We start from the raw sequence: 19,459 nt of genomic DNA on the forward strand, positions 1-19,459 counted from the left end.
GCTTCGGCAAGGGGCGGCATAGAAATGCTGTAATAATAATAATAATAGTAATAATAATAATAATAACCTAAAGGGTTGATCAGAAACATTTCCTGGGCCCATTAACACCTTGGCAGGGTGAAGAACTCCCCAGCAGATGATCAAGTTCTCATCCATCAGCAGCTTCTACTATGGGAATTTCAGGACAGAGATACATGTCCCAGATGTCGTGCTGGAAAGTGTGAAGAAACCAATCATGTGAATCAGCTCTCAGTTCCACAGGAAAATTACTGGTAATATATATAAATTACCTTTTAGATCAGACAGAAGGGCCTCTGTGATAGATCACTGCTCAAAGTAACTTTCTCATCTATGAAAATTGAGCATATGGTAATAAGAAGTACTAACCATAACTGTAGTAATTACTAAGTATACAGACTGGCAAGCTATCTTAAAAATGGAAACAATATGTCAGTCTTAAACAGAACAACACACCATTCTGAAAAGTGTCAGCAAAAATAGTTCAATAAACATAAAATATAATTTGTTCCACTTTCCCCAGGGTGCCAGAAAACTAGGTTTGAAACCTGCAAAATGGTTTCATTAAAATATAGAAGATCCAATTTAAACTAAATTTGGTAGGAAGGAAAATATCAGTGAGTGCTTATGGGCACAGCCTCCTCCTAAATCATATTTTAACAGCAAAGTGGTAAACACTTCCCACCAATGACTTTTTTAAAGGACCTAGCAGGAAAACTGCCTTTCACTGCATTGTGTAATGGATAAATATACATACAAAATGATGGGAGGAGAGGTTCTTTAATCCAGCTGACCTTCATGGAACAAACATCTCTCTCCCTCTCCCTCTCCCTCACTGTCTCTCTAATCTACCCCATTCCTTTTGGGCAATTCTTTACCAATCCCATCTCTGCTTTTATTTTATACAAGTAGCAATGGCAGGGAAATCTGTTTAGTGAGCATTTCATTGCAAGCTTGCCTAATTTTACACTTTTGAACCAATGCATAAACTGAACATCTGTTATTGCTCAAAATTTGTTCTTCCCCAATCAATCAAAAATGTGAACCCAACCACATATGAAAAGGAGAAACAGACACAAGGTTGTATATATTCATGAAAATAACATTAACATGCATTACATTTTTAAAAAAATGCTTGCAACCAATGTGAATACTAGGCAATATTAGGCAGTGGTTCCCTCTTTTGGAAAGAAGGTTATTATATGGATAAACTTTGTATTGAAACACTCTTTATTATTTACTGGTGTATATGCACTTTAAAATTATCTTACTAGAAGTTAAAGCATGGTCAGCACAAATGGATTTTCAATGTCCTTCTGACAACAAATGGGTAAATGTTCTTCTATAATGTAATCCTATCTGTATCCCTCCCTTCCTCCAAGAAAGCAGTGTAATAGTCTTACTCCATTTTACCACATAAGAACCACACAATTATGGATTAAGCTGATTTAGAAGCCACTCAGGCTGTATTCTATACATACAGACCAGCAAGTAATCCCAACTGAACTCAATGGGATCTGTTTCTGAGCAGACATGTATTTATTTATGAAATGTACTAGTTGCTGTTCATAATAGAATAGTCCCAAAGGAGGAAGAAAGCAATAAAGCACAATAAAATAGCCCAAACCCAATAAAACCAATCAAGCAACATCAACCAAAAAGATACATATCTATAGAGCTAGAGCTAGAAGATGACAGAGACAGAGACAGAGAGAAATTCTAGGGTCAGGAAGCCCTGTTTTTGCCTTTTAAGGTTTTTTAAAAATTTTCATGCCACCACAACCATCAATAGAATATAGTGATTTTGTGCCCACTTTCTTCCGATGCACCCATGTTTATAAGGATTTGTTTAGTTCATGTATAAGTCTCAACAGTGCATTACAGTGGCAAACAGAACAAAATGTTCATTCATTCCCAGGTGTCAGTGAACTTCAAAGCTCAGGAGAATTTGAACCAAACTTTTCCTAGTTCAAGTCCAAAACTATATACATAGTTCACCCACAAAAGTGACTCCTATAATTTTATTCTCTTCCCTCACACATACTTTTTATTTTTGAAATATGTATGATCACTGCCTTGTCGTGGCGAAGGGGCTTGCGTAGCTCAATGAAGCTATAAGCTATGCCATGCAGGGCCACCCAAGATGGGCAGGTCATAGCAGAGAGCTCTGACAAAACGTGATCCACTGGAGAAAGAAATGGCAACCCACTCCAGTATCTTTGCCATGAAAACCCCATGGACAGTACCAAAAGGCAAAAAGATATGACGCCGGAAGATGAGCCCCTCAGGTCGGAAGGTGTCCAATATGCTACTGGGGAAGAGCGGAGGGCTAGTACTAGTAGCACCAGAGAGAATGAAGCGACTGGGTCAAAGCTGAAAGGGCACAGTTGCAGATGTATCTGGAGGTGAAAGGAAAGTCCGATGCTGCAAAGATCTATATACCACAGGAACCTGGAATGTAAGATCCATGAATCAAGGCAAGCTGGATGTGGTCAAACAAGAGATGACAAGACTGAACATCGACATCTTAGGAATCGGTGAACTAAAATGGACAGGAATGAGTGAATTTAATTCAGATGACCATCAGGTATACTACTGCAGGCAAGAGTCCCTCAGAAGAAATGGAGTAGCCTTCATAGTCAATAAAAGAGTAGGAAAAGCAGTACTGGAATACAATCTCCAAAATGACAGAATGATCTCAGTTCGAATCCAAGGCAAACCATTCAACATCACAATAGTCCAAGTCTATGCCCCAACCACTGGTGCTGAAGAGGCTGAAGTTGACCGGTTCTATGAAGGCCTACAACACCTTCTAGAATTAACACCAAAAAATGATGTCCTCATCATCATGGGGGATTGGAATACTAAAGTAGGAAGCCAAAAGGTAACCAGAATAACAGGCAAGTTTGGCCTTGAAGTACAAAATGAAGCAGGGCACAGGCTGGTAGAATTTTGTCAAGAGAATACGACGGTCATAGCAAACACTCTTTTCCAACAACCCAAGAGTCGACTCTACACGTGGACATCATCAGATGGTCAACACAGAAATCAGATTGACTATGTGCTCTGCAGCCAAAGATGGAGAAGCTCTATACAGTCAGTGAAAACTAGACCAGGAGCTGACTGTGACTCAGATCATGAGCTTCTTCTCACAAAATTCAGGCTTAAATTGAAGAAAGTAGGGAAAAGCACTAGGCCACTCAGGTATGACCTAAATCATATCCCTGATGAATATACAGTAGAGGTGATAAATAAATTTAAGGAATTAGACAGATAGACAGAGTGCCTGAAGAACTATGGATGGAGGTTTGCAACATTGTACAAGAGGCAGCAACTAAAACCATCCCAAAGAAAAAGAAATGCAAGAAAGCAAAATGGCTGTCTGAGGAAGCTTTACAAATAGCTGAGGAAAGAAGGGAAGCAAAAGGCAAGAGAGAAAGATACACCCAATTGAATGCAGAATTCCAGAGAATAGCTAGAAGAGATAAGAATGCCTTCGTAAATGAACAGTGCAAAGAAATAGAAGAAAACAACAGAATAGGGAGGACCAGAGATGTCTTCAAGAAAATTGGAGATATGAAGGGAACGTTTCATGCAAAGATGGGCATGATAAAGGACCAAAAGGGCAGGGACCTAACAGAGGCAGAAGAGATTAAGAAGAGGTGGCAAGATTACACAGAAGAACTATCACCCCGCATGCAGGAGCAGCATTTTGCTCACTTGAAGGAAATGTTCTCCAAACGAGCAAATCACTTCCTTGTTCGCCTGCCTTGCGACACGTACCTGCCTGCGCCTCGCCTCCCCTCGCTACACGCGCCCACCTGCCCGCGCCTCGCCGCGCACCCCACACACGCCACTGCCGGCCCACGCACACCTCTAGGAACCACCTTTCCGGCCCACGCCCAGCAGCAGCAGCTTTCAACTGGCCCCCTGGTGAAAAAGTTTGAGGACCCCTGACTTAAGGCTTCCAGTACTATAGACATCTCCAGATGAATGGAGATGCACAAATATACCCTTTTAAAGGCGCAAATATGTCCCTTTAAAGCACAATGGCATGCAAATTTAAATGACAAAAGGCCTACACCAGCCAGCCAGCCAGCCAGCTATGCTGATAGGGGCATGCTAGGAATTGCAGGCATGTCTTCTATCAAACTTGCATAGAATTGTGCCCTAAATCTGTTACAGCTTTGTTGAAGCCAGGTGGCAGTTTGCTCTGAGGCAGGCCTGGCTTCCGCAGCCCATGCTGCTTACAGTGGCACTCTCTGCCTTGCAACGTAGATACCTTGCTTTTATTTCCTCATTGTGTCTAGCCAGCTAACCCAGACTTTCCTACTTCTTCTGCCATTCTGATGAACAGTGCTTGGTCCCAGCTGTCTGCTTAGCACATCAAGTTTTCACTGATAATGGACCACAGTATTGAGCCTTCTCAAATGCACAGAGTGACATTTATTCCCACTTGAGATCTATGTGTAAATCATTCTATAAACTGGGTTATGGATGATGTTGTTCCTTTGTCAGCTTCTGAGGAAAGAAAAAGAGATGATGATGCTCAGAGAGAGATAAATCAAATCAGCCTTGCTACCTTCCTTAAATAATGTGATTGGGCACCCTTTTAACATCTGGCCTCTGTTTCAAGGTCTGATGTAAGTAATGATGTCCTGGTGGCTGTCTCCAGGGTCATCTTTCTACTTAAAAATGGATAGAAACACAAGCTTAGACAGATTATTAGTGAGATTGTGGAGGAAACTCAAGCCTCACAGCTATCAGTTGTGTAGTTCTCCAGAGCCTGTCCTCTTTGGACATTGTTCTGCTAAAATATATCAGCATAACACCCATGAAAAAGATATATATTAGTGAGCTTTAAATATAAAGCTGCCTTTAAATATTAAAAAACAACTAGCAAAGTGCCATCAATAGTAAAGGAAGTATGTAAGGAGGATTTGTATCCCACAGGCTTCCCCTGTGACTCTCCAGGTGGTGTGGAGCATCTTGAGCTCCCATCAGCCCTAGGAACTGTATTCCAAAACGTCTGGAAGGCAGCATGTTGGAGAAAGCTGGCCTATTGCGAGGACCCTGCGGTGGTGCCGTGCCTCCATCTCTGCTCTTCATGCCAAGGCACACTGCCTACACCCCATTTGGATCACAAGCAGTGAGATGGAACCCCCCCCCCCAGTAACAGGGTTGGAGGACAGATTTGCCCACCTGCCAAGAGCATTCCAAAGGCAGCACTCCATTTTCCCCCTTTGACATAAATAGCAAATGTTCACAGCAAGGAAGAACATAAAGGGGAAGGATGTGCCTGTTGTGTCCAGGGATGACAGGATGCTGCTCCAAGGATCAAAGTAATGAGGAATCATTCCTGCTTCCATACGCATGGCCTTCCCCCTTCCCCAGCATAGCCTGTCCTGCATTCTGTCACTCCAGAGGAAGACTCAGTAACTCGCGGCCTTCCAAATGGCTTGGAATGCAATGCCCATCGGTCCTAGTTAGTCTGGGTAATGGTGATGAGTCATGGGCAAAAAGATCTAGAGGGCCACAAGGGTCTCACTCCTGAATTAGAGAAGTTTTTGTACCTTAATCACAGCTACCTGATGAACAGGTAACACATGACATTGAGGCATTGCCTTGGGTAAGGATCTTTCTAGACATGAAAGAAATAGATTGGTCTATTAATGCTTCAAATTAACACTAAAGAAACCAATTAAGGACAGTAGTACAACATCCTGTCTCCTCGGGACGGGAGGGAGAGGGATCGTCATGTACCAGGACAAAACAGGAAGGGAATTGCTGTTCAAAATATGAGAGCTCTCAAGTTGCCCAGCCTTCCTCAAGAGGATGATGAAATGAATATTGGAAACAGATTGTGATTGTTATTGATACAGGTAGTTCATTCCATGCAGGAGCTGCTGTTGATTGTTGAACAGAGTGAGTTCCATCCGTGGTCCTGTAGCCTTCCCTTTCTGGAATGCCTTCTTAGAGGCTAATTTGGCATGCAGCCTCAACACAAAACTATAGTTTTCTAAATGTATGTATGTTTATTTTAGCTCACTTTTAGGCCACCTTTAAGGACAGAACCTTTTCAAAGTGGGAAAAAGCTTGCAATGATACGTTTTAGGCAGAACTGTACAGAAGAACTCTGTAATGCAGTAACACAATACATTACTCACGTTCTATAATCCTTCATGATCACAGAAAAATAGTAAGAATTGCAAAGTTGATTTCCTTTAGGATTGCCCATGCTTTTTACACTTCAATGTGATTTTCTTTTAAAAGACAGGATTGCTAGTTCTGATAGCAATTATTCTACACTGAGTTGAGTCAATGTTGGCAATTGGGTCTAGGGAAATATTTTTTTGTGTTGCATTCTTACATTTTGCCATTAGTTAGTCTGAAGTGCAGCCTTCCTTGGAGAGTTTTGGGAAAATGTTGTCATGAAAGATAAAGAATCCTCTTTTTAGGCTTTTTTCGTTTTGAAGAAATGACTTCAAAGCGGCTGCATTTTTTTCAGGATCAGTAGAAGCAAGATGCTTGCCAGTCTTTTCCATTCATTATAGCCAGTAAGCTAAACTGAATTTTGAGGAACAAGTACTTGGCATGCTCACAAGAAATGGATGTGCAGAATCACAGAGCAGGAACTGGGGGGGACTAAAAAACAAAAGCATATGGCTCTTTTCCCCACCCTTTCGATGTGCCTATTGAATCCTCTTCATTTCCTTATCTGTCTCATTCGTAAGTGTTACTCTTTCCTGCTCTCCTAAAGCAGGAGGGAAAATAGAGCAACATATCTCTACAACACTCTTGTAAGGAAAATATGTATTATTAATATTTTTACTGCCTTATCTGCCAGAAAGCCATCCAGGCAGTGTAGAATGATTTAAAACAGTAAGGCCTTGCATCAGTGAAGGCAGGAACGTCAGTCTAAACTTGGCTTCAAAATGCAGCTGCAATCCTCTGCAAGCTTACTTGGGAGCAAGACCTACTGACCACAATGAAGGCTCCTGCCAGGTAAACATGTACATGATGAGGCTGCACACACTTTGCCTTCAATGGGCACCCGTCAACAAAACGTGAGAGGACTCTGTTTGCTAGCTACTGCAGCCATCACAGCCTTTCAAAGAATTCACTGTCTCTTACAGGAAAACCCTAGGCTTGTTTATTCAGATGTAAGCCCCACCGAGTTAAATGGCACGTATTAGATTGCAGGGTTGATCTGAATGCATGAGCTTTTACTAGTAATAGTCCAGATGGCGAAAGCATTGCCAACTAGAATTGCAACACATTCACACAAACATATGTACTCTAGTCTGGCTACACCCTTTGCTTCAGCCATGCTTGTAGTTCAGGGGCGATGGCACATTGGATATCTGTTTATCTGTATTATACTTCTAAACCACCATTTTTGGGTTTTTTTCCTGCAAGGAATTCAAAGTGGCTTTCAATAATCCTCCCCGCTCCCCTATATTATCCACACAACAATCTTGTGAGGTAGCTTGGGCTGAAAGTCAGTAAATGGTCCAAAGTTACCCAGGGAACTTCGTGGCCATGATCTGTTTGTTCTTCCAAAATGAATTGTTTCCCAATAGATCAATGCAATGGCTTAAGGTAACACAACTCTAGCCGAGTTCCCACCAGCATAACTATGGCAATCCCAAACAAAAGGCTCTAGTTAGTAGCTGCAGTTTATTTTTGGGGGGGGGGGTCAGGGGGCTCTGTGAGCTGCTGCTACTCAGAGTAGACTAGAGGGACTTGATGAACAGAGAGTTCGACCTGGTGCGCTACAGCATCAGGCCAAGTAAACTATTGAAAAAGGTTCAAGTGGTCTGTGAACAGAAAACACATCTCACCCACATCTCCCCACCATGAGAGAAAGAGCAGAGTTGCTTTCCCTCAGAAGAAGAAGCCACAGAACAGGTGGCTGGGCCAAGAAATCCATGAGCAGAAAAATACTTCCATTTAAATTGTCTTGCAAGTGTTAGCTCCAAAGGTAAGGAAGTGCTGTCATTAGAAGCTATGGCTCGTAATGAAAGAAAATAGTACCTCTCGGTATCCATAGGGAGTACTCTGCAGGTCAAACAGACGTTTGATGAATGGAAGGGGCCTTCAGCATGTAAAAGGTTCATGGGCAATTCTCCCTGATTAGAGGGTTATGGTGGAAATCTAGGGTAGTGAGACCAAGGTGCTTCCGATGCTTCCAAGGCCGGGAAGGTGCTTGGAAGAGGCAGATAGTATGAGCGAGACAGAAAAATCTCTTGAAACAGGATTTTTGAAATCCGAATGATGCATGGGCAATTCTGCCCCATTATGGGTTAGGATGGAAATCCAGGTTAGGGTTAGCTTAGAAAAACCAAGGTGATTCTCATACTTTCAAGGCCTGGGGGTACATAAAATGGGCAGATAGAAAGAGTTGGGCATTAAATTCTCCAGAAACTGAGGATTTTAGAAATCCCTGTGGTGTACGGGCAATTCTGCCCATATTTAGGGTTACAGTGCAAATCCAGGTAAGGATTGGGGTTAGAGATACCAAGATGTTTCTGACACTTTTGAGGCCTGGTAGGTGCATATAATGAGGAGATAGAATGAGGTAGTCATTAAAATCCCCGGAAACTGAATATTTTAAATATTTATATGGTGCATCAGTAATTCTTCCCAATTTATGGCTACAGTGAGAAATCTATGTTAGGGTTAGTGTTAGAAAACCAAGTTGCTCTTGATATGTTTTAGCCTTGGAAGGTGCTCCAGATGAGCAAATAAAATGAGCCTGGCAGCGAAATCTTCAGAAACTGAGAATTTACATATCCAGCCATTTGTTGCATGCAGCTGGTGAGCTTTTCTGAGTATGGGCAGGTCTTTTGTAGCCTAAAACTTGCACTTGGCCTTCCTTCAGAGGAGGAGGCAACAACGAGTCTCAAATATGAGAACACTCTATTGCCTGGATTTGAGATTCCTCCACCCCACAAGTGAGAATAAATACACAATATTGGAGAAGCTGGACATTAAATTGGTCTTGCATATTGTTGAAGTAGGGACCAAAGCTCACAGCCCCTCAGCTGTTTCTTCCTGCAACCCTCATCAGCTCTAGCCAGCATAACCAATGGCTAGGGGATTAGAGGTAGAAACAGGTAGGTGGGCACAAGAAATAGGTAGGAATAGGTAGAGGGGCACAAGTTGTCCACCCGAGAGTTGTAGAAACCACAGTACTTAAATTACAGCCACCTGATGAATAGGGCTTTGCATTTATTTGATTATGATGCCGCTTGACATAGGAATATTGCCTTAGGTAAGCCTTTTTCCAGACCTGAAAGAAAATAACTAAACTATTACTGCTTCGAGATAACCCTAAAGTGACCTAGAGCATTTAGGGCTAGGTGTGCAATATCCCACACCCACCAGGATGGATTGTCCTGCAGCAGAAGAGAAGTAGAAGGGAGCTGTTCTCTGAACCATCTGGATGGCCTGCAGTTGTCCACCCTTAGAGTAGGATGGAATGCATGCTGGGAACTAAGATACATACTTCATTCCATGCAGGGTTAGACGCTTAAACAGAGCTGGTTCTTCCCACAGGATGAAAAGAAGATGAGATTGTCACGTATCAGGAGAGAGATCATTTGTGTCAGATTAACCGGAGTCACATTAGCTGACACCTGTAAAGGGCAGATCTATAGAAGACGGAGTTCCTTGTCCTCTCTTGCTCCAGGGGGCAGTGCTAGGACCATGGGTAGAATTGCAAAGAAGCAGATGTGGGCTGCACAGGAGGAGAACCTTCTTGACTCTACGAGCTGTTGGTCACTGGAACAGACTCGTTCAGGAGGCGCAGGGCTTTTCTTTGCTGGAGGCACTGAAGCAAAGGGCATCTGCCAAGGGTGGTTGTCCCATACTGGGCGTCAGAAGCCATGACCAAGGTTTGAGAATCAAGGACTATACTCAGCCCTCAACATCTCTTGCAGGCAACAAAGCAACATTTGATTGTACATCTATATATAACACTAGCTTTTATGAGTTAAGAGGAGGGAAATATTTCCTTCACTGTTTATTTTCAGCCTCTTTGTTTTTGCAGAGCAGCTACTAATTAACCCCATAAGAAAGCTGGTGTAGTTTTCCCAGGACTGCTCCCTGTGTCTCGGTTCACTTGTCCATACAGACTCATGTTTATACATGTGTGCACACACCCAAAACCCCACACATATAGGGATCTTTTGCAAAGATCTTTTGCACACACAATAGATCATTCACAGTACTAAACTAAATAGGAAACGAACTCAAGCCCACTGGCAAAGAAGTAGTTTCAAAGTTTTATTTTCCCACAAATATTTACAGAAAGAAAAATGATTGATTAGTACACCAACCCTCAAGCACTAGACTGACAGACTATTACTAATAACAGCAATAGATCAAGAAAAGACAGAGAAAGGGACGTTAAAGGCTCATAGAACAACCTCTCTCCAACCTGTTTGTCGCAAATTTGGTATGCTTCATTCCCTCAGAGCTTAGACATTTCCCAAGCATAGCTGCATCCTCTGAGGGGATGAAACATGACAAATTCCAAGCAAATGGGGGGAGGGCAGTTCCATGAGACGTTAAAGTCCCCCCGCTTTCCCTGAGCTATCACTGTTGTTAGAAATAGTCTGCCAGTCTAGAAAGTTGGTCCATTATGGATGCTTGGATGGAAAGCTTTACTTCCTCTGCGGTTCCGGTGGCAGGGCCAGCATCAAGGACAGGCACAGTGGAGTATCTGTCAAGGACCCACCTCCCAGCAGGGGCCCACTGAGCTTAGCCCCCTGGAATTGGTCATCCTCTCCCCCACTGAACCTTCTGGTTCAGCTGCCTCCCACGTTGGCCCAGAGGATGCTGGGTCGTGAGCGGAAGGGGCGGTGGGCGGCACTGTCTGTTTGCTGTCTGCCTGGCAGGTAAGCAAGAGGCACCAGTGCGGATAAAGAGCAGCTGGTGAAATTGGCAGTAAGCAGATCAGTCCACCAAGGGGGCTGGAGGACGCCGTCCGGGGCGTCAGCCCTGAAACTTGTGGCGCCATCACTGCCTCGTGTGCCACCTGTAGTAATGTGGCGTGCAAGGTAGAGGTCCCCAGTACGTTCCCTACAAAATTTCAGGACGATCAATACAGGAGTATTTGGGCAAGGAGAGGCCAGAGTGATGCCCCCTGTGGGCAATAGGATGTCTTTCACACCTAGACATGCACCCATGCACTGTCGGGAACAACCCCCTCTGACGCAGCCCTCCGAGCACAAGTACCCAACTCTTTCGGGAAGGGCTCATTCCCATGGCTTTAGGTAGGGAATATTGGGATTCTCCCAGCAAAGCCTGCCCAGTGCCTCTCTGTTGTTCCAGCAGTCAGCAGGTCTAGTGGCTCCCTTCTGTTCTTCATTTCTGGTCAAAGAAGCCTGGAGCTTCCGTGTTGTTTTCCTTTAAGCAGCAGGAGAGGAGGCAGCAGAGGAGGCAACGGTAGCACCCTCCTCACTGCGCTCCCTGCCTGGAGCTGCCCGGAGAGCTGGTGCCGACACGGCTGTCCAAGATGGCAGCAAATCCTGTGTGAGGCTGAGCAGAGGCAGCGTCGGCAAGGCACAGGCGCTGCAGGCAGTCCACACGGAAAGCTGCGGGTCACATTCAAACCGTGGGGGATACTTTGCATTGCATTTCTTTCCGAGAGCAGAGGCAGCATGGCTCCGTGCCAGCGGGTGAGCACTGGGGGCAACGTGGGTAGCAATGGGCATCCCTGTAACCAGCAAGTGGGGCCCAATACATGTAGCTCCTAATGGTGTGGGGCAAGAGGGCTGGGCAGGCACTGAGCTGTTCCATCTTCCACCTTGAGGCCCATTCCACTGCACTGCCATTTTATTTTTCATCTGCTTGGCTTTTCATTTGAATAGCCAACATGCATGGTTTTGAACACATTTTTGAAAGTGCACACTGAAATGCATACTTTCCTGCAGGCAATAGCATGAAAATGCAGAGCAGGGCGTCACGTGCATTTTTAAGGCATGCATTATGTTTTGATGATGATTCCTAGCCATGTTCTAATGGAAACACACATCTGAAAACACGGAAGCTTTTTTTGAAAATGCCCTAGAGTTCACGTTCACATTCAGAGGTCCAAACAGGGAAAATGTAATCACAAATGAAGCAACATTTAATTCTTTAAGATCCCTGAGGACCAAGCCCAGCTTCTGGCCAGTTCCTCCATCTTCTGTCCCAACTCATTAGGACAGCCCCAACAAGTCACTCCCTTGCTGAGAGCTACAGCTGTCAGTGAGAGAACAACAACACCCTTCCGCCGCCTGCCCCTCCCCACATTGGATTAAGAGCTCCCCAGAAATGCAACACTGCATCAAACTGGACTAAAACTAAACGCCACTCTTCAAAGTGGCTCTGAGGCTCCAAAACAAGGCTAGCTTGGAATAGTCATGTTGGTTTGGAGGCAGTCTGAATCTCTCCAAACCTTTCTCAGCACCTCTCACTTGAGTTAGAATTTGAGCTTCATCTGAAGCTGAGACACATCCCTATTAAGAAAACAATTAAAACCCAACAGTAAAACATCAAAAGTAAAAAGGTGTCCAAGGAAGAAATGTTGGTTGCAGTTTGAAAGCATAATGCAATGTACAAAAGGAAGTTCCTTGTATACCTTTCAGTCACCAGCAGGGTACATACTGATGTCCTTGACAGCCCAGCTGTAGTCTGAACAATAATTTCAGCCAATGCAGACTGTTGGTTTAAAGCTGCTGCTCAAATTCCGCCAGCTGCCCCCAGGGGTTACTGCCTCCTCTTCTACCCAATAAATCTGGCTACTGCTCAGCTGCAGAAGTTGATTGATTTACATGCATGCAAATATAAATTGACTGACATGGAGGATCAGCTGTAGAAACCAACTGTTTTGAAGCGTGTGACAGAGGCTCTTGTAAGGCCCAGTTTCAACCTGCAGCACTAACAGAAACAGCCATTCGTTGCTGTGCAAAATGGAAGCAATTGAAACGGAATGGCAGTCGAATCAATCAAGGCTTGTTTCCCCGTGTTACCACCATCACACCGCTACTAACTAAAACCCGGAGGCTCTTGTTATCTCTCAGCTGCATCCCACCATGCCCAGTAAAGCATTCCTTGGGCATGGGGTTGGATCCAGTCACACTCATGAACAGAGCAGGCCCACTTCCACCAGCAGGACTTGATGGAAGGATCTCAAGTTGAGCCCCACTGATTTCAGTGGGTCTACTCTAAGCGTGACTAAATCTGGATTCATCCCACTGATTCCTGTGATCAGAACTCAAGTGGCTATGCCAGTATTCCCCCACAGCTCTCAGGATCCCTACCCACTGGCTACATTGACTCAGGTTAACGGGATTTGATGCCCAAAATATTTGGAGGGCACCAGCTTGTGGGAAGGCTGGATCTAATGCAAGGGGGATGAGGATAGTGATCCTTTCTGTTTGTGCTTTAGAGAGTGGGACAGAACAGAATGTCCACCCACTACTGGAATGCCCAGTTCTGCATCCTCAGCCCACCATTTCAGTGATGCCTGGACTTTGAAGTAAACCTTAGCCAACCATCTCTCGGGCTTAGTTCTCGCCAAGGGGGTCAATTGGTGTTTTAGATCGATCACTTCAGAAGGTGGGAGGAGTTGTATATGACCAATGACTGTTCTAGAGAAATAAAGAATAAAACCCCTTCCTCATGGAAGCTTAGCTTGCCAGTTGCAGCCTGCCCTCCTCCCTGACATTTTCTATAATGGGGGAATGTTGCATTTAAATCCTCCAAACACTCCCAAGGATCCCAGTAAAGGTGGCCACATGCATGGCCATCCTGCATTCCGTCCCGCAGTCCCCGGATGTGGCAAGAGGTCAGGCGATCGCAGCTTCCCTGCCCTGGCAGCCGCCACTAGCCTCCCCTACTCGCCACATGGGAGAGGTCAGCTATGTGCCCACTTTTACAGGGACTGTCCTGCATCCGAAGCATTGCCAGGGTCCTCTATGTAGAAAGTGAGCTCCGTGTGAAGGGCGATCCACTCCAAATGTCACATATAGAGAAAGAAGCATCTTAAGGAAGTACCGGCAGGAGTCTTGAAGTTTCCAGTCAACCACAAGCATTCACCCATCGCCTGGTCACACTCTCCGGAAATTATTGCAGTCACGTCTAATGTGCTTCTCCCCATATCAATGAGCCATGCAAGGTGTATGCAAATCGGTGCCCTTTGCCTGCATGGTTTACAAGTGGCTGCCCTCCGTGTACCTGGATGGATTTCAGAGCATGGGGGGCAGAGCCAGCCCAAACATCCTGCCGCCTAAGAGAAAGATCAGGTCAGCATCTGCTGCCCCGTGACTCCATCCACAAAAGCTGACCAGGCTGGCAGTTCATTCTTACCACACTGCTGGTAGCAGGAGAGCATCTTTCAGTGCAGGCCAGCCTGGGGCACACAGCACCTCCACGTGCGACGTACAGCTCTGCCCACCCCACGCCCCTCAGCAACCAGCACCTAAGCTGCCTGCTTGCCCCACCGCGTGGTTGGGTCGGCCCTGTTGTGGAAGGCAGCTACGAGGCAAAGCCGGGGAGAGAATCGGATGGAGGTGCCGCGGCCGCCATCCTCTCCCGCGGCATTGAAGCTCTCATAGCAATCCTGCAGCCCACCCAGTTATAGCTTCTAACCCAACATTAATCAGCAGCCATGAAAAGGAAGTGTCTTCATTTCCAGTAACATGATAGAAACTGCAAAAGCAAAAAAGGCTAACATTTCCTTTTCTGATCAGAGCACATATTAATTATCATGACAGATGCTGGGCTTCATGAAACATAATGCTATTTTTTCCTTCAAGACACTCGTTAGAAAGGAGTAATGGCAAAAGTGTCACCTGGCATATCTTCCACCAATGATATTTGTACACAAATATAATCCAAGTAATTTGTTTTTCCTGCTCTGCTTATAGCAGCCCAGTTTCGAGTGGGGTACCTTCAGTCGCAGGCAATCCATTCTTGCTGCTCTAGTAAACCCGGACAGGAGCTGGGCTGTGCGGTAGCGAATCAAAATGCTTCACTTCGGGTTTGACGGGCTACAAAAGCGTGTGGCAGAAAAGCTTCCTTGAATAATCAATCTTTTAAAAATGGATCCCCAGTGGAAAAGGTTGCAAAACTATTTCAGTTCGCTCATTAAGCACAGTCACGTGGGTTATCCCAGATGTCTTCTATAGTGTTTTCTATAGGAATGTGCATTGAAGGCATACTCCTATGCATGTTTAGACCAACGTAAGTCTCCAGTTCCCAGCATTTCCCAACTAGCCATGCTGGCTGGGAAACACTGGGGACTGGAGGACTAACACTGCCTAAAGGTGCCCAGGAGTGTGTCCTCAGTGTGTTAGGAAGAAGTGTTGAACCCCTCTCAGTCCAAGGGCTGGACTGCATTTGAGAGGTGCCCTGACAGGCCACATTCCTGCAGTGCGCAGAGCCAAAGGCAAGGGAGCAGGCTGCAAATGGCCCAAGTGCTGGCATAATTTAACTTAATGTCTTCGTGCCAATAACCAACCTTAAGAGAGGCATCCAGAGTCAGGGCAGAGACTGTACACAAGGCAGGAAATCGTCTGATCTGCTTCTGGTGTTCAAGGGAAACTGGGGCCAAGAGAAAGGACCAAAGGACTTGTCTATCTGGACCAGGGGGAAGCAGCTCCGGACCTTGGGAGACTTGAAAATCCACAGCCCTGCAGTGTGTGATACAACACATTTGGACAGTGGTGGTATCAACCAGCGAAGGAGGCTGCAATACATCTGATTATTTTTGCATGAGCATTTGTTTGTTGTGTCAATCATGCCCATGTGCGTGTGTTTGAATGTCCCCGACAAACTTCGGTATCAGGAGGCAGCCAGACACAACACACAGATTCCCAATGTAATTAAAAGCAAATGTCATGCAAGATGAAGCAATGGCTGGGGTGACCCTGAGCATGAGCCCCTGTAAATGACAGCCCTACCTCTGTGATGATCAACAGTACAGTGTCTTTAAAAGGGGTCTCGTGAGCAGCAGCTGGCTATCTGGGGGTACAGGTGATATCGTTCCCTGATCTGGTGCCTGGACAACTGCAGCACTGCCTCTTCTGCTGGCTGCGCTCCAAAAGTCAGGAATACGCTCCCATATTTCCTCAATGTCCCCTTGAAATCTGTACAATAAGCCCTGGCATCATAAAGCCCCACAATGTATTGTCACAAGGTTATGTGCACAGAAAAAAAAATAGATCCGCTCTGGCAGAAGGGCGGCTTGCTTTCATCTTGTCTGGTCTCAGACTCCTTTGCTTCTCCGTCAACACAAGGTGAACCAGATCAAGAAAAGGGTCCAGGGCCAGTGTGTGCCATGTGTGGCCGACATGCACTGAACCACAAAAAAGGGTGCAGCACATGAAACCCGGAGCTGGACTTGGGGCCACTTGCATGCGCAGAGCTTGTGCAAATCCTTTCTCCCCACAAACTGCGCATCTAGTATTATTCCTGCTTGTATCTTTAGGGCTTCGCATCCATGAACATTCTTCTTTGGAATAAGTTCCAAATGAGATCAGAAAGCAAAGATCTGATTACTCCTCCAAGAAAGGATGTGTGGCTCTCAGGTCATATGTAAATTACCATCAAATGTTTGTTGCATTTCCAGGAATATTATGGTCCCAGCCTGTTCTTGGACACATATTGTGTTATCACCACATACACCAAGTTGATCGTGTTTCCTATAGTATTTTATAGTAGTGGGGGCAGGTCATTGTCTACAAATCCATCTAAATACTTGTTTGTAGATCTCTAAAGATAGGGAGAGAGAAAGTCCATCAGTCCTGGTCTTGTTTGCACTTTCAAAGTTTTGAGGCAAGAAGCACCTATTTAAAATACTTCACATTTTCCAGATAAAATGTCCAGTGGTGTATGGCCAAGTGTGCAAGTGCTCTAAAGATTTCAAAAGTAGCAATGCATAATTGGAAAATTTTAAATGACTGCATATGCTACATTTATTTTGTGTATGTATTCAACCTGAGAAACCGAGTTCAGTAGAAATTGCACTATAGTGGGATTGTGTGACCAGGGCCCCACAGAGCTGCTCCGCCTTCTGTCCAGAGCTGCTATGGATGGGCAATGTCAAGGCCCCTCCTTCTCTTACTTTTATGTCTCTTTATCTGTAAACTAGACTTGGACTGGGCAAGCCTTCAAACAGAGCAAGGATGGGTGGCTTGTAACCATCTCTTGAAGGAGAGTAGGAGGGTGACTCCCCAGAGAAGGGCCTTCTTTGCAGTGGCACCCCAATTGTGGAATATGCTCCCCAGAGAGGTTTGCCTGACACTGTCATGTTATTGTTTTCGGCACCAGGCTAAAACCTTTTTATTTTCCCAATGTTTTAAGGTTTGACTGTTTTTAATATGAGTTTTATTGTTGATTGGTTAAGAACTTGATTAGGATGCTGTGTTTTATTCTACTTTGTCTTATTGTTAAACCGTCCCGCGACTAGAGTAAGGGACGGTCTAAAAAAGTTTTAAATAAATTTAAATAAATACCCTCAAATAGTGCTTGACTGCCCTTCCCATCATTCTGCACCACTGACCAGGCTGGCATGTTGGGCTCCAACAGTCCAAATCCAATGGAAACAGAAGATGCCTTCACACAGAAGACTGGACTGCTACAACACTTCCAATAGAGTACTGTCCTCTGTAAAGGAGGACACCTGGCCCTCATCTTGGGGATAGCACAGAGTCAGGATTCTGTGTTTTAGCCTTGGAAAAGATTTTGTTTATATGTAAGACAACTGCTGTTCACAGTTTTAGCATTCACATCTAGGAAATGTGAATGCTAAAACAAAGGCTTCAAACCGAATGAAGTCGCTTCCGCAGTCTCACTTATTCAGTTAGAAAAATCCCAATCCCATTCCAGTCTTAGAATGACAAGAACTTGCTAGCTCTTGTATTTTCTGTGCACGTCCCAGTCAGCCAGGTCCTCTTGAGAGAGCACTACAACATTTACCCCGCTGGCAGGCCAAGAAAAAAGCACGGAGGAGCCCAAGCCACGAACTGACAGTAGCTGAACAATGGGACATTCTCCTTGCCTAGGGGTGTACCTATAAACAAGCTCAGCACAGCCCCACAGCACTGCGGGTGCCTAAGTATGTCTTAAATAATAAAGGCTTCGTGCCTGGCAGTAATTGAAACCAACATGTCACTCCGCAGCCGTGCAATTCGATGCTGATGTTCAAATGGGTATTCCTGGTCTGTGATATATTTATTCCCTGTCATGTATTGCAAATGAGAACCAAGCACTAATGTTAGGAATCAAGGGGCATAATTAGATCTCGACATTTCTTGCAGGCAGTGATGCAACATTGTGATTATACTTTTAAAGAGCGGTAGCTTTAACTATGTAAGGGAGAAAGGGCATTTCTTGTACTCCTTACATTTAAGTTCTCTGATTTTACAGAACAGTTACTGGTTATCCACGTAGCAAAGCTGGTGTGGTTTTCTCAGGATTGCTCCCTGTGTTTTGGTCCACTTGTCCATGCAGACTCATCTCTATATACGCTTACACACAAAAACACAATAATGAGACCCTTTGCACACATGATAGATCATTCCTGTACCAGGATAAATTGGGAAAACAGGTCAAGAACACTGGCAAAGAAGCCTCGTTTACTGCAGATATCTTCAGGAGGGAAAAAAAGGTCAAAATTCCAACCCTCTGAATTTTGGTAAATTCTCATCAGAAATGAGCAAAACACAATTCTCACCACCAGCTCTGGCCAAATTCATATGCATATGGAGTGCCTGTGTGGCTCTGATTTGGCAAGACGCACCATTTGTTCCTTCCAGCCTCCACGACGCTTCCTCCACTGACTTCTACCGTACTGGTGCATCCCACAAGCTTTCCCCATACCATTAGCATGTACTGCAAGCTCCCCTTTCTCATTATAATTAAGTAGGATGGCTCCATCCCACTGGCAGGAACCCCACAGGGTTCAAAGTCCAGGAGAGCTGCTCCAGCAGCCCATCTACGGATGGCTTCTAAGCATGGCCACCCGGATGATCACTCAGTAGCATATGCGTGGCTCAAAGAGTGAACCATGCATGGTTAAGTTCATTAAATCAGTCCTGGTTCTTCTGGCCACTCCCATCACTACCCAGAAGAGGAACTCCCTGGTAGGAATATTAGAACTGATGCATGGCCATGAGCACCCAGTGACTCTCAATCGCCTCAGGCTGACCCCGTGCCTCGATGGGTGCACTGACGTATCAGAATCCCTGCCCTAGCAGCTTTCAGTTATATTTTCTGTTTCACTGCATTATGGGCAATAAAGCCTCGAAGGTCTAAAGGTTTTAGCAGGTGACAGGGAGAGGAAAGGAAGATGTTCAGTAATGAAGCCTGGGAGATGAAAGCAAAAGACTCGACTCAAGGTATATATACAAAGTATATGTACAAAGTGTCTCCATGAATAGCAGCA

This window comes from Varanus komodoensis, unplaced genomic scaffold (assembly GCF_004798865.1).
Source record: "Varanus komodoensis strain SLA01 unplaced genomic scaffold, ASM479886v1 scaffold9, whole genome shotgun sequence".
Classification (NCBI taxonomy): domain Eukaryota; kingdom Metazoa; phylum Chordata; class Lepidosauria; order Squamata; family Varanidae; genus Varanus; species Varanus komodoensis.